Source organism: Mya arenaria, chromosome 8 (assembly GCF_026914265.1).
Source record: "Mya arenaria isolate MELC-2E11 chromosome 8, ASM2691426v1".
Classification (NCBI taxonomy): Eukaryota; Metazoa; Mollusca; class Bivalvia; order Myida; family Myidae; genus Mya; species Mya arenaria.
Window position 1 is genome coordinate 74,156,624 of NC_069129.1, and position 15,309 is coordinate 74,171,932.

The 15,309-nt window shown below is 35.0% G+C and overlaps 2 long non-coding RNA genes across 2 annotated transcripts; both read left to right on the forward strand.

The window, feature by feature from the left end:
• The first annotated feature begins 145 nt into the window (after positions 1-145).
• LOC128242284 (uncharacterized) lies at positions 146-3,968 on the forward strand. Its single transcript, XR_008262573.1, has 4 exons — positions 146-374; positions 1,171-1,278; positions 1,931-2,056; positions 2,363-3,968. It is a non-coding gene; the product is annotated as an uncharacterized LOC128242284 (long non-coding RNA).
• Positions 3,969-4,093: 125 nt separating this feature from the next.
• LOC128242283 (uncharacterized) lies at positions 4,094-14,734 on the forward strand. Its single transcript, XR_008262572.1, has 8 exons — positions 4,094-4,841; positions 5,148-5,261; positions 6,414-6,522; positions 7,175-7,303; positions 7,610-7,724; positions 8,879-8,984; positions 9,638-9,766; positions 10,073-14,734. It is a non-coding gene; the product is annotated as an uncharacterized LOC128242283 (long non-coding RNA).
• The last annotated feature ends 575 nt before the right edge of the window (positions 14,735-15,309 follow it).

Genomic DNA, 15,309 nt, shown 5'->3' on the forward strand with positions numbered 1-15,309 from the left:
CTATTGCAGAAATTGATAGTTTTCAGTGTAAATATAGGAAAAATCATAGCTTGTGGAAGTCTGAAAATTAGTTGTTTGTAGCCGATTGACTCCTTGGGTTGGTCATTCGGAGCTCCTCGGCCATTTTATCGAAAACAACCTGGCAAACTCCGCGCAGTGTTACTTCCCTTGCAGTACAGTAATCACTGCCTTCACAAATATCACGTGATGATAGATAAAACGGCACGTGATTGCAATTTACAAAATGGACGGAACACCTTTAAAAGAAATTCCAGCAACATGTTTCATTTGTTTAGAAAATAAACGATTTTATTCCATAAAAGGAAAAAATGCAACGGAAGACGAAATCATCCAAAAACTAAGTTCAATATCAGGTAAAAATTTCCGAGATTTCTTTTCCGTACATCCTTCAACACGATATGGACTTTGTAGGGCTTTCAATTTGAAAAAAGACCGAACATTTCCGAATGTTTTTTTTTAATTGTTATTTTTTTATAAAACATATTATGCCTATCAACTGGCGTAAAGTAATTATTTAAGAAAGGATATAAGAATAAATATATATGATTAAAAAAAATGCCATTAAAAGTTTTCATCCAATTTTGGATGAAAATCTTGTGGTGGCAGTGATTACTGTACTGCAAGGGAAGTAACACTGCGCGGAGTTTGACAACCTGGTTGTTTTTGAAAAAATGGCCAAGGAGTTCCGAATGGGGGGTTCTGTATTTGAACTCAATGTTCTAGAGATGCCATGTCCTTGTTTTTCAATTGGGGTGTGTATAAAGTCAAAAGCCAGGTTAGTGTCTATATGAAACATAGAGTAAAAATAACTGTGGTCTCACGCCTGATACTGTATAGAGGAAGCTTTTGGAGGGGTGGCCTATTTTAAATTGTTATAAATTCTTAATTTATACAGCTATCTGGTTGAAATTTGGCCAGTTGACAGTGCTTAGCCATAGAATATTGGTGTTTGAGTATGAAATTTTAAAATCTTATATTACATAATATAAATTAAAAATATATAATTCTCTGATATATTTTGACATTTTAAAAAACAAAACTACTTTCACTTTCAATTTAATGTTTGAAAATAGTTCCAAATGATGGTAACTAATGAATGAAAGCCTCACTTTCAATTCCAAAGTATAATGGAGGGATTTTTAAACATAGGAAGCAGACCCAGGAGGACATGTCGAAGAACAAGCCAGACAGCCCCCCCCCCCCCAAGCTGCCCATCAGGCTGAGCTGTACTTGGTGTTTGCCAACATGCTGTAATTTGTAAGTACTTCAAGATTATATAATGGAAAATTGTATCCAAACTGAAGTACAAAGTGAGTAAATTTGGTCATATAAGCCCATTGAGACTGTTTGTTCCATTCCTAAATGAATTTCTTTCATGTTGTCCATCATTTCTGATATGGCTTTGATAATAATATTATTTTCTAATGAAACTGCTGACTTGTATCAGTCTTTGGTCTGAATTGTGCATCTATTCACACATTTTGTTTGTTCTTTTAAGCAAACATTACATTAATCACAAATTCTATAAGCAATTAAACAAAACTTACTGCACATAGGATGCAGAATGATGTTTTATTTAGTGTGCATATGATTTTCAGCTTATGGACAAGAAAACATCTACTTCAACAATCACAGCAACACAATGAGATCCCAATTTTAAAGAAATAATGCCACCTTTCATTAAATCATTAATTCATTCTATCAATCATTCATATATATTCATTAATTAATACATTTATTCTGATAATTCAGTTTATTCATTGAAAAACTTGACATTTCTCAAGGCAAAAGAAATAAAAAATGAGCAGCTTTCATAAAGAATAGAGCCTTTTCCCTTCATGCATTAAAAACACAACCTTAATACATTATAAATATTTTAAAAACCCTAATTTTGTGCTTATTTTAATAGCTAGCCTGGTTGCTGTAGCCACAGAGGAATTTTCAAGGACAAGAACCAGTGCTGGTAAAACTGTTCTCGTGTGGTTTTCCATACTGGCTCTCGGCAGGGTTTTCCAGAAAGGAATATCATCTCCAAGTAAGAAGAAATTCTAAGCATGTCTGGTTTGAATGCTTTCAAAATGCATCTGGGTACTCAATAAGATGAGATTTACCTTTGTGTTGTTAAAAACTGATTGTAAAATGTCCAAAAGACTATATATTTTATTAAATCTGTCCTGAAAATCTTTGAATTCATGAACTTTTCTGCATATTTATCACATTTATGACTATATTAAAGGTTGTGTATGCCTCAAATGAGTGTTTACAGGACTTTTTCAAACTTTAACAGTAGTGGCAGATAGTTTTATTTGTGTAAAACATTGCTTTTGTGTCTTGCTTGCAGATCATGATGTGCCAATATGCTCCAGTTAGCTGTGGCCTTTTCCCCAGGCGGTAGTCCTGCAATCTGAATCCAGGAGATGCAGCTCTGAATCCAATATTGCAGAAGAATGAAGATGTTAGTCAACTCTGTAGTACTTGTTTGTGTGTAAATGATTCCAATGAGTGAGATTTATAGCAAATCAGGTGTAAATAAGCATCTTATAGACTATGGTGAAGTGCTGTACTCTGAATTTAATGCCAAATCTAGCCTTCAAAACATATTCTTGAAGTATTTTTTTTTAAAAAATGGGCATAATAATGTTATCTCTGCATTTTCTACATCATGTAGCCACCTCATACATGAAAACACTAGCAGTTGTCATGAATCTTTAAGTTTTGGTGTGTTTTTTGCCATTTTCTTTGTTGCGCCATTTGTCCTGGAAGCCAACAATTTGGCATATAGTGTTGTTTAGACTGTCTATTAACACATGGTCACTAAATTTCTTGTGTTAAACTGAACAGTTCTGTTACCTTTGTATATAACTGGACCAGAAAAGCAAAATTTTGACAAGTTGAGGCTTTTCAGTTTGGCTCTTTGTCATTTTTAGCTCGTCTGTTTTTCGAAGAAAAAAAGTCGAGTTATTGTGATAGCCTTGGCGTCGTCGGCGTCGTCTGCGTCTGCGTCTGCGTCTGCGTCGTCGTCGTCGTCCAAAAACTTTAACCTTACCTCATAACTCAAAAACCGTTCAACATTTTCACATTAAACTTGCTACACGTGTTCCTATTAACACTATGCATGTTTATAGCAGGTCATATAATTTTGCCTTTAATTAATATTGAGTTATCCCCCCTTTTCGACTTGGAATTTCATCAGACGAGCGTTGGCACCCACTCCGCGGTGCTCTTGTTTATATAAAACACTAAGCCGATGAAGTGGAAAAACCTTATTTTGCTTAGAAAAAAATCTTTAAAGAGTAGGCAGGCCATTTTTGTGGTGCTGTTCTATAGACACCGTTGAACGCTACAACGAAAACTTTACTTGGTCAAATTATTCCAATACATAAGGAAATAATGGCTCTTCAAAGGTTTGCGGCTTAACATTTGAGGGAAATGGCTGTTTCTGCTTTTTATGAAAATACCACAGGTGCTAATACTTGTCTGATTCATTGAGTGTTTGATATATCATTGCCAAACTTTCAGTATGTGGTGCATATAGCCTGCAGCTGAACATTAGGAGTTTTGCAGTCTGTTTCTGAAAAAATGTTGCTTAAATGATATAGAGGAAGCTTTTGGAGGGGTGGCCTATTTTAAATTGTTATAAATTCTTAATTTATACAGCTATCTGGTTGAAATATGGCCAGTTGACAGTGCTTAGCCATAGAATATTTGTGTTTGAGTATGAAATTTTAAAATCTTATATTACATAATATAAATTAATAATATATAATTCTCTTATATATTTTGACATTTAAAAAAAAACAACAAACTACTTTCACTTTCAATTTAATGTTTGAAAATAGTTCCAAATGATGGTAACTAATGAATGAAAGCCTCACTTTCAATTCTAAAGTATAATGGAGGGATTTTTAAACATAGGAAGTAGACCCAGGAGGAACTGTTGAAGAACAAGCCAGACAGCCCCCCCCCCCCCCCCCCCCCCCCCCCCCCAGCTGCCCACCAGGCTGAGCTGTACTTGGTGTTTGCCAACATGCTGTAATTTGTAAGTACTTCAAGATTATATAATGGAAAATTGTATCCAAACTGAAGTACAAAGTGAGTAAGTTTGGTCAAATAAGCCCATTGAGACTGTTTGTTCCATTCCTAAATGAATTTCTTTCATGTTGTCAATCATTTCTGATATGGCTTTGATAATAATATTATTTTCTAATGAAACTGCTGACTTGTATCAGTCTTTGGTCTGAATTGTGCATCTATTCACACATTTTGTTTGTTCTTTTAAGCAAACATTACATTAATCACAAATTCTATAAGCAATTAAACAAAACTTACTTCACATAGGATGCAGAATGATGTTTTATTTAGTGTGCATATGATTTTCAGCTTATGGACAAGAAAACATCTACTTCAACAATCACAGCAACACAATGAGATCCCAATTTTAAAGAAATAATGCCACCTTTCATTAAATCATTAATTCATTCTATCAATCATTCATATATATTCATTAATTAATACATTTATTCTGATAATTCAGTTTATTCATTGGAAAACTTGACATTTCTCAAGGCAAAAGAAATAAAAAATGAGCAGCTTTCATAAAGAATAGAGCCTTTTCCCTTCATGCATTAAAAACACAACCTTAATACATTATAAATGTTTTAAAAACCCTAATTTTGTGCTTATTTTAATAGCTAGCCTGGTTGCTGTAGCCACAGAGGAATTTTCAAGGACAAGAACCAGTGCTAGTTAAACTGTGTTCTCGTGTGGTTTTCCATACCGGCTCTCGGCAAGGATTTTCAAGAAAGGAATATCATCTCCAAGTAAGAAGAAATTCTAAGCATGTCTGGTTTGAATGCTTTCAAAATGCATCTGGGTACTCAATAAGATGAGATTTACCTTTGAGTTGTTAAAAACTGATTGCAAAATGTCCAAAAGACTATATATTTTATTAAATCTGTCCTGAAAATCTTTGAATTCATGAACTTTTCTGCATATTTATCACATTTATGACTATATTAAAGGTTGTGTATGCCTCAAATGAGTGTTTACAGGCCTTTTTCAAACTTGAACAGTAGTGGCAGATAGTTTTATTTGTGTAAAACATTGCTTTTGTGTCTTGCTTGCAGATCATGATGTGCCAATAAGCTGCAGTTAGCTGTGGCCTTTTCCCCAGGCGGTAGTCCTGCAATCTGAATCCAGGAGATGCAGCTCTGAATCCAATATTTCAGAAGAATGAAGATGTTAGTCAACTCTGTAGTACTTGTTTGTGTGTAAATGATTCCAATGAGTGAGATTTATAGCAAATCAGGTGTAAGTAAGCATCTTATAGACAATGGTGAAGTGCTGTACTCTGAATTTAATGCCAAATCTAGCCTTCAAAACAGATTCTTAAAGTATTTTTTTTTTTAAAATGGGCATAATAATGCTATCTCTGCATTTTCTACATCATGTAGCCACCTCATACATGAAAACACTAGCAGTTGACATGAATCTCTAAGTTTTGGTGTGTTTTTTGCCATTTTCTTTGTTGCGCCATTTGTCCTGGAAGCCAACAATTTGGCATATAGTGTTGTTTAGACTGTCTATTAACACATGATCACTAAATTTCTTGTGTTAAACTGAACAGTTCTGTTACCTTTGTATATAACTAGACCAGAAAAGCAAAAGTTTGACAAGTTGAGGCATTTCAGTTTGGCTCTTTGTCATTTTTTATATAAAACACTAAGCCGATGAAGTGGAAAAACCTTATTTTGCTTAGAAAAAAATCTTAAAAGAGTAGGTAGGCCATTTTTGTGGTGCTGTTCTATTGACACCGTTGAAAGCTACAAGGAAAACTTTACTTGGTCAAATGATTCCAATACATAAGGAAATAATGGCTCTTCAAAGGTTTGCGGCTTAACATTTGAGGGAAATGGCTGTTTCTGCTTTTTATGAAAATACCACAGGTGCTAATACTTGTCTGATTCATTGAATGTTTGATATATCATTGCCAAACTTTCAGTATGTGTTGCATATAGCCTGCAGCTGAACATTAGGAGTTTTGAAGTCTGTTTCTGAAAAAATGTTGCTTTGATATAGAGGAAGCTTTGGAGGGGTGGCCTATTTTAAATTGTTATAAATTCTTAATTTATACAGCTATCTGGTTGAAATTTGGCCAGTTGACAGTGCTTAGCCATAGAATATTTGTGTTTGAGTATGAAATTTTAAAATCTTATATTACATAATATAAATTAATAATATATAATTCTCTTATATATTTTGACATTTTAAAAAAAGAACAAACTACTTTCACTTTCAATTTAATGTTTGAAAATAGTTCCAAATGATGGTAACAAATGAATGAAAGCCTCACTTTCAATTCCAAAGTATAATGGAGGGATTTTTAAACATAGGAAGCAGACCCAGAAGGAACTGTTGAAGAACAAGCCAGACAGCCCCCCCCCCCCCCAAGCTGCCCATCAGGCTGAGCTGTACTTGGTGTTTGCCAACATGCTGTAATTTGTAAGTACTTCAAGATTATATAATGGAAAATTGTATCCAAACTGAAGTACAAAGTGAGTAAGTTTGGTCAAATAAGCCCATTGAGACTGTTTGTTCCATTCCTAAATGAATTTCTTTCATGTTGTCAATCATTTCTGATGTGGCTTTGATAATAATATTATTTTCTAATGAAACTGCTGACTTGTATCAGTCTTTGGTCTGAATTGTGCATCTATTCACACATTTTGTTTGTTCTTTTAAGCAAACATTACATTAATTACAAATTCTATAAGCAATTAAACAAAACTTACTGCACATAGGATGCAGAATGATGTTTTATTTAGTGTGCATATGATTTTCAGCTTATGGACAAGAAAACATCTACTTCAACAATCACAGCAACACAATGAGATCCCAATTTTAAAGAAATAATGCCACCTTTCATTAAATCATTAATTCATTCTATCAATCATTCATATATATTCATTAATTCATACATTTATCTGATAATTCAGTTTATTCATTGGAAAACTTGACATTTCTCAAGGCAAAAGAAATAAAAAATGAGCAGCTTTCATAAAGAATAGAGCCTTTTCCCTTCATGCATTAAAAAACACAACCTTAATACATTATAAATGTTTTAAAAACCCTAATTTTGTGCTTATTTTAATAGCTAGCCTGGTTGCTGTAGCCACAGAGGAATTTTCAAGGACAAGAACCAGTGCTAGTTAAACTGTGTTCTCGTGTGGTTTTCCATACTGCCTCTCTGCAAGGATTTTCAAGAAAGGAATATCATCTCCAAGTAAGAAGAAATTCTAAGCATGTCTGGTTTGAATGCTTTCAAAATGCATCTGGGTACTCAATAAGATGAGATTTACCTTTGAGTTGTTAAAAACTGATTGCAAAATGTCCAAAAGACTATATATTTTATTAAATCTGTCCTGAAAATCTTTGAATTCATGAACTTTTCTGCATATTTATCACATTTATGACTATATTAAAGGTTGTGTATGCCTCAAATGAGTGTTTACAGGCCTTTTTCAAACTTTAACAGTAGTGGCAGATAGTTTTATTTGTGTAAAACATTGCTTTTGTGTCTTGCTTGCAGATCATGATGTGCCAATAAGCTGCAGTTAGCTGTGGCCTTTTTCCCCAGGCGGTAGTCCTGCAATCTGAATCCAGGAGATGCAGCTTTGAATCCAATATTTCAGAAGAATGAAGATGTTAGTCAACTCTGTAGTACTTGTTTGTGTGTAAATGATTCCAATGAGTGAGATTTATAGCAAATCAGGTGTAAATAAGCATCTTATAGACAATGGTGAAGTGCTGTACTCTGAATTTAATGCCAAATCTAGCCTTTAAAACAGATTCTTAAAGTATTTTTTTTTTAAAAATGGGCATAATAATGCTATCTCTGCATTTTCTACATCATGTAGCCACCTCATACATGAAAACACTAGCAGTTGACATGAATCTTTAAGTTTTGGTGTGTTTTTTGCCATTTTCTTTGTTGCTCCATTTGTCCTTGGAAGCCAACAATTTGGCATATAAGTGTTGTTTAGACTGTCTATTAACACATGGTCACTAAATTTCTTGTGTTAAACTGAACAGTTCTGTTACCTTTGTATATAACTAGACCAGAAAAGCAAAAGTTTGACAAGTTGAGGCATTTCAGTTTGGCTCTTTGTCATTTTTTATATAAAACACTAAGCAGATGAAGTGGAAAAACCTTATTTTGCTTAGAAAAAAATCTTAAAAGAGTAGGCAGGCCATTTTTGTGGTGCTGTTCTATAGACAGCGTTGAAAGCTACAAGGAAAACTTTACTTGGTCAAATGATTCCAATACATAAGGAAATAATGGCTCTTCAAAGGTTTGCGGCTTAACATTTGAGGGAAATGGCTGTTTCTGCTTTTTATGACAATACCACAGGTGCTAATACTTGTCTGATTCATTGAGTGTTTGATATATCATTGCCAAACTTTCAGTATGTGTTGCATATAGTCTGCAGCTGAACATTAGGAGTTTTGAAGTGTGTTTCTGAAAAAATGTTGCTTTGATATAGAGGAAGCTTTTGGAGGGGTGGCCTATTTTAAATTGTTATAAATTCTTAATTTATACAGCTATCTGGTTGAAATTTGGCCAGTTGACAGTGCTTAGCCATAGAATATTTGTGTTTGAGTATGAAATTTTAAAATCTTATATTACATAATATAAATTAATAATATATAATTCTCTTATATATTTTGACATTTTAAAAAACAACAAACTACTTTCACTTTCAATTTAATGTTTGAAAATAGTTCCAAATGATGGTAACAAATGAATGAAAGCCTCACTTTCAATTCCAAAGTATAATGGAGGGATTTTTAAACATAGGAAGCAGACCCAGAAGGAACTGTTGAAGAACAAGCCAGACAGCCCCCCCCCCCCAGCTGCCCATCAGGCTGAGCTGTACTTGGTGTTTGCCAACATGCTGTAATTTGTAAGTACTTCAAGATTATATAATGGAAAATTGTATCCAAACTGAAGTACAAAGTGAGTAAGTTTGGTCAAATAAGCCCATTGAGACTGTTTGTTCCATTCCTAAATGAATTTCTTTCATGTTGTCAATCATTTCTGATGTGGCTTTGATAATAATATTATTTTCTAATGAAACTGCTGACTTGTATCAGTCTTTGGTCTGAATTGTGCATCTATTCACACATTTTGTTTGTTCTTTTAAGCAAACATTACATTAATTACAAATTCTATAAGCAATTAAACAAAACTTACTGTACATAGGATGCAGAATGATGTTTTATTTAGTGTGCATATGATTTTCAGCTTATGGACAAGAAAACATCTACTTCAACAATCACAGCAACACAATGAGATCCCAATTTTAAAGAAATAATGCCACCTTTCATTAAATCATTAATTCATTCTATCAATCATTCATATATATTCATTAATTCATACATTTATTCTGATAATTCAGTTTATTCATTGGAAAACTTGACATTTCTCAAGGCAAAAGAAATAAAAAATGAGCAGCTTTCATAAAGAATAGAGCCTTTTCCCTGCATGCATTAAAAAACACAACCTTAATACATTATAAATGTTTTAAAAACCCTAATTTTGTGCTTATTTTAATAGCTAGCCTGGTTGCTGTAGCCACAGAGGAATTTTTATGGACAAGAACCAGTGCTAGTTAAACTGTGTTCTCGTGTGGTTTTCCATACTGGCTCTCTGCAAGGATTTTCAAGAAAGGAATATCATCTCCAAGTAAGAAGAAATTCTAAGCATGTCTGGTTTGAATGCTTTCAAAATGCATCTGGGTACTCAATAAGATGAGATTTACCTTAGAGTTGTTAAAAACTGATTGCAAAATGTCCAAAAGACTATATATTTTATTAAATCTGTCCTGAAAATCTTTGAATTCATGAACTTTTCTGCATATTTATCACATTTATGACTATATTAAAGGTTGTGTATGCCTCAAATGAGTGTTTACAGGCCTTTTTCAAACTTTAACAGTAGTGGCAGATAGTTTTATTTGTGTAAAACATTGCTTTTGTGTCTTGCTTGCAGATCATGATGTGCCAATAAGCTGCAGTTAGCTGTGGCCTTTTTCCCCAGGCGGTAGTCCTGCAATCTGAATCCAGGAGATGCAGCTCTGAATCCAATATTTCAGAAGAATGAAGATGTTAGTCAACTCTGTAGTACTTGTTTGTGTGTAAATGATTCCAATGAGTGAGATTTATAGCAAATCAGGTGTAAATAAGCATCTTATAGACAATGGTGAAGTGCTGTACTCTGAATTTAATGCCAAATCTAGCCTTCAAAACAGATTCTTAAAGTATTTTTTTTATTTTTAAAAATGGGCATAATAATGCTATCTCTGCATTTTCTACATCATGTAGCCACCTCATACATGAAAACACTAGCAGTTGTCATGAATCTTTAAGTTTTGGTGTGTTTTTTGCCATTTTCTTTGTTGCTCCATTTGTCCTGGAAGCCAACAATTTGGCATATAGTGTTGTTTAGACTGTCTATTAACACATGATCACTAAATTTCTTGTGTTAAACTGAACAGTTCTGTTACCTAAATGTATATAACTGGACCAGAAAAGCAAAATTTTGACAAGTTGAGGCATTTCAGTTTGGCTCTTTGTCATTTTTTATATAAAACACTAAGCCGATGAAGTGGAAAAACCTTATTTTGCTTAGAAAAAAATCTTAAAAGAGTAGGTAGGCCATTTTTGTGGTGCTGTTCTATTGACACCGTTGAAAGCTACAAGGAAAACTTTACTTGGTCAAATGATTCCAATACATAAGGAAATAATGGCTCTTCAAAGGTTTGCGGCTTAACATTTGAGGGAAATGGCTGTTTCTGCTTTTTATGAAAATACCACAGGTGCTAATACTTGTCTGATTCATTGAGTGTTTGATATATCATTGCCAAACTTTCAGTATGTGTTGCATATAGCCTGCAGCTGAACATTAGGAGTTTTGAAGTCTGTTTCTGAAAAAATGTTGCTTAAATAGGCTCAAGACCACAGTTATCTGCCCCCCGTTGACCAAGATCCGGATGTTAATACAGAAAAAAGAGTGCTTGTATTCAAGTATCAATATTTTATTAAAATTGAATGAAAAAGAAGCAAAAAATGTTCTTTTTGCAGAGAACTTGACTGAATTTGACACTCTATTGCAGAAATTGATAGTTTTCAGTGTAAATATTGAAAAAATCATAGCTTGTGGAAGTCTGAAAATTAGTTGTTTATAGCCGATTGACTCCTTGGCGGAAGGGTTCTGTATTTGAACTCAATTTTGACAGTCGGGTCAATGGTCAACATGGTGTTTTCTTGTGATTATATTTTGTGTCTTGAATTGTTCTAGAGATGCCATGTCCTTGTTTTCCAATTTGGATGTGCATAAAGTCAAAAGCCAGGTTAGTGTCTATATGAAACATAACTGTGGTCTCACGCCATTAACGTTAGATACCAAACCGCCAATCGGAACACCTCGGCTAGTATCAAACAGATATGACCTCGAAAATAATACGGGTTATTATAAAATAGTCCAAAAAGTCCCCTAATGAGAAACTAAGTGGAAATGTCATTTATTTTTAGTGGGTGGGGTTAAGTCTGCTTCCAATTGACTCTTTCTGAGATAGTGACTGTGATCAGTGGCAAAAATTAAGAACACGAATACTTCATTTTATTTCTTTGAAATATAAATAAGTCTGAATCTGACTTTACTAAGATTGAGAAAAAGGTTAGACTTTCTTAACTCACTGTATTTACAAACTCATTTTTTATAACTAAAATTTACATTTCTTTAACCAGGGACGTTTGGTTTATATGTACGTGCTAAAACATACCTCTTCTCCAAATATAATCTTTGACTGTCAGTGACATATTTAAATATATGTATTCATCAATATTGTAGTGTGGGTGTTGGTAACAATCAGCTCAATGAAATGGCACATAATTGGATGCCTGTTCACTAATATAGCTCTCTAAATAAATTAGATCATCATGCTAGTCGTCGGCATTTACTTAACATTATAAGGTATGGCAAAACCCGCTAAAACTACGGTTTTGGACGCACTTTGCGACTTTAGAAACCGGTGACTGAATAACGTCCCAGCAACACCGAAAATTGCGCCACGTAGGTATTAGCAAACCGTATACAGGCAAATTGGTCCCAACTTCCGCACGTGCAGAGATGCTTAGCTATCTTCGACACGAGGTACCTCATTTTACAGAATTTTAGCGCCATTTTGATCGTAAACGAGAAAGTTGCACGCGTTAGGAAACGTTGACGCCGGCACGTCAGAGATGCGCCGACGGTCGCGCCACGTAGGGAATAAAAATACCTTAACTGCAAAACCGGTCCCGACCGCCCCGCAAGTGTGGTTCCGGAGTAATCGTCGGCATTAACTTTACATTATAAGGTATTGAAAAAAAGCTGAAAAACACCGGTTTTGGACGCACTTTGCGGCCTTAGAAACCGGTAACCGAATAACGTCCCAGGCATACCACAAATTGCGCCACATAGGTATAAGCAAACCCCATACAGCAAAATTGTTCTTTACTTTCGCACGTGCAGAGATGCTTAGCTATCTTCGACACGAGGTGACTCATTTTGTGGTATTTTCGGACCATTTTGATCGTAAACGAGAAAGTTGCATGCGTTAGGAAACGTTGACCCCGGCATGTGTTAAATGCGCCGACGGTCGCGCCACGTAGGGATTGGAGATACCTTAACGGCAATACCGATGCCGACCGGCCCGCTTGAGTGATTCCGGAGAAATCGTCGGCATTAACTTTACATTATAAGGTATGGCAAAAACCGCTGAAAAACTACGGTTTTGGACGCTCTTTGCGGCCTTAGAAACCGGTGACCGAAACACGTCCCAGGCACACCGAAACTTGCGCCACGTAGGTATTTGCAAACCCTACACAGGCAAAGTGGTCCCAATACTTATGTGATAAACAACAGAAACATGCTCAGTAGAAAAACGTTTTAATATAAACCTGGTTTAACTTCGGCACGTGCAGGGGTGCTAAGCCATCTTCGACACGAGGTACCCCATTTTACGGCATTTTTGCGCCATTTTGATTGTAAGCGCGAAAGTTGCGCGCGTTAGGAAACGTTGACGCCTGCACACCAGAGAAGCGCCGACTGTCGCCACACGTAGGGAACGTAGATACGTCAATAGCAATACCGGTGTCGACCGCGCCGCATTTGTGGTTCCGGGGATATCGTAGGTATTAACTTTACATTTTAACCCTAAAAGAACGAATATTTCCCGGTACAAAGCCACGCCCAATTCTCCGCTATTTTCGGCGCGAAAAAAAGCGACCTCATTCACTCGGTATTGCGGGGCCACCTGGAAGTTAAAACACGACCCATATCCCCCGCTATCCCCGGTATACACCCGGACCGGAGGGGTGGGGGGTGAGGCGTGGTTACAATTGACTGGTGTATTATTTCAGTGTTATTTGTAGAAAATGTTAATATGTGCTGAAATTCATATATTTATTTCTTTGAGGATTTGTTTTGGTACCTCTTTGATTTAGTATTCAATGTTCCATATTTAGTAAAAACTATGATTTTGCTTAAGTTATATTTATTTCTCAAGTCATAATTATTACCGTACATCTGCATGTTCTGACTGGCAGATATTTTACTGTATTTATAAATATAAATATATGTTCAGTTAATAGTATAAGGGAGAATACTCAAATAGTCTGTCTACATTCACCGTGCAGTATCAGCCCTTGTATTATTTAGTAAGGTTATCGTATAAAATTTCATCTAAAATTATTTTTAAAAATCTAACTTGAATTGTTCACATAACTTTGTAGTTTGAATACACATTTAGATGTTTTAGTTAATTAAAAACATTAAGTCTTTCAGTTTAAGGAATCAGGAATCTTCATAATTTCTATAAGTGTTTTTTGTTAAAATAGTTTTTTTAAATCTCGGAGTCATTTTAACCTGCTGTATGTAGACAGGTGTATTATTTCTCCCCTACTTTTAAATTGCAGTAGTATTTACATTTATACTTGTCAATTGACAACTGTCAGTCACATGATAACTGTCAAAGTCACATGACTTCATGGTACTATGGGATATTTTTGTTTATTTGAGTTTATCAAGGTCTGCCCGCGCCCATTGGCTGCATTATGGCTTGACCCCGCCGTGACGCCATCACGACTTAAATTGTGTTTAAATGCCATAAGTGACATGAGATAGAAGTGACAGCAATTTGCACCACCTAAAATGACAAACCCTCTTAACCCTCAAATCTTAACGGAGCACACACCGAATGGGCAAGGCCCGAGTGCGAGTATAAATAAGCTTACAAACACACGCACTTTTCAATTTCTACACCCCTTTCTGATATTTTACGCTCTTCTCGACGCAAGTTGATTAATGAAGCAGTGTCCGATTTCTGAATATATTTCAATCATTAAACAAAAGTTTGTTATACAATTTGATTAAGATAAAGCAACAACGGCGTACCTGGTAAGCACAATTACATTACATGAGTATATCATTACTTTAACAAATAACGATTTATTTCAAATTGAAAGATTTGAGATTTGTCTTTCCACGTGCATGTCACGTGCACCATTTTATGCCACATGTTAATACTATGTAATCTTGTATTGCTTGAATTGTTTATTATAATTGCATTTTGTAGTATTGCAGGTTTTTAAGTTGTGTTTTTGTAATAAACAAAATAATCCGAATCCTGTTTGCTCGTGTGTGGTTGTGAACCTCCCCACCCAACCCCCCAACCCACGGTCAAGACAAACGAAAGATCTAGCTACATACACATATTACGTATATTATATATTGTATTATTTTGCACTCCGCAAAACAGTTATGGCGTTATACCTCAAACTTCAATACAAACCAGGTAAAACAGAACAATGAAATATACCGACAACACCAGAGCTCTTTAACCGATAATTATCCCTTTATTAGGCAATAAATAGCATGCCATACCGAGATTCGTCATCTGATTGTCACCCTACCCGGTATCGGAAAGTGATACCGCGTACCGGGCGATTGGGTTACGGGTTTTACCACCACCCCCCATCATGACATGGAGCGTCTGAAGATTTTGATGATTATGTAAATAAAAACTTAATCGGATTCCCTTTTTTCATAGTATATATATCATTATCAATGTATAATTTGTTTCGAAGACCCCAAATAACGTGTACCTTTTGACAAAAGTTGAAAATTCCATGAACGGAACGTTTATAATATAAAAAATACACAAGTGAGCGATTTAGGGCCTTAAG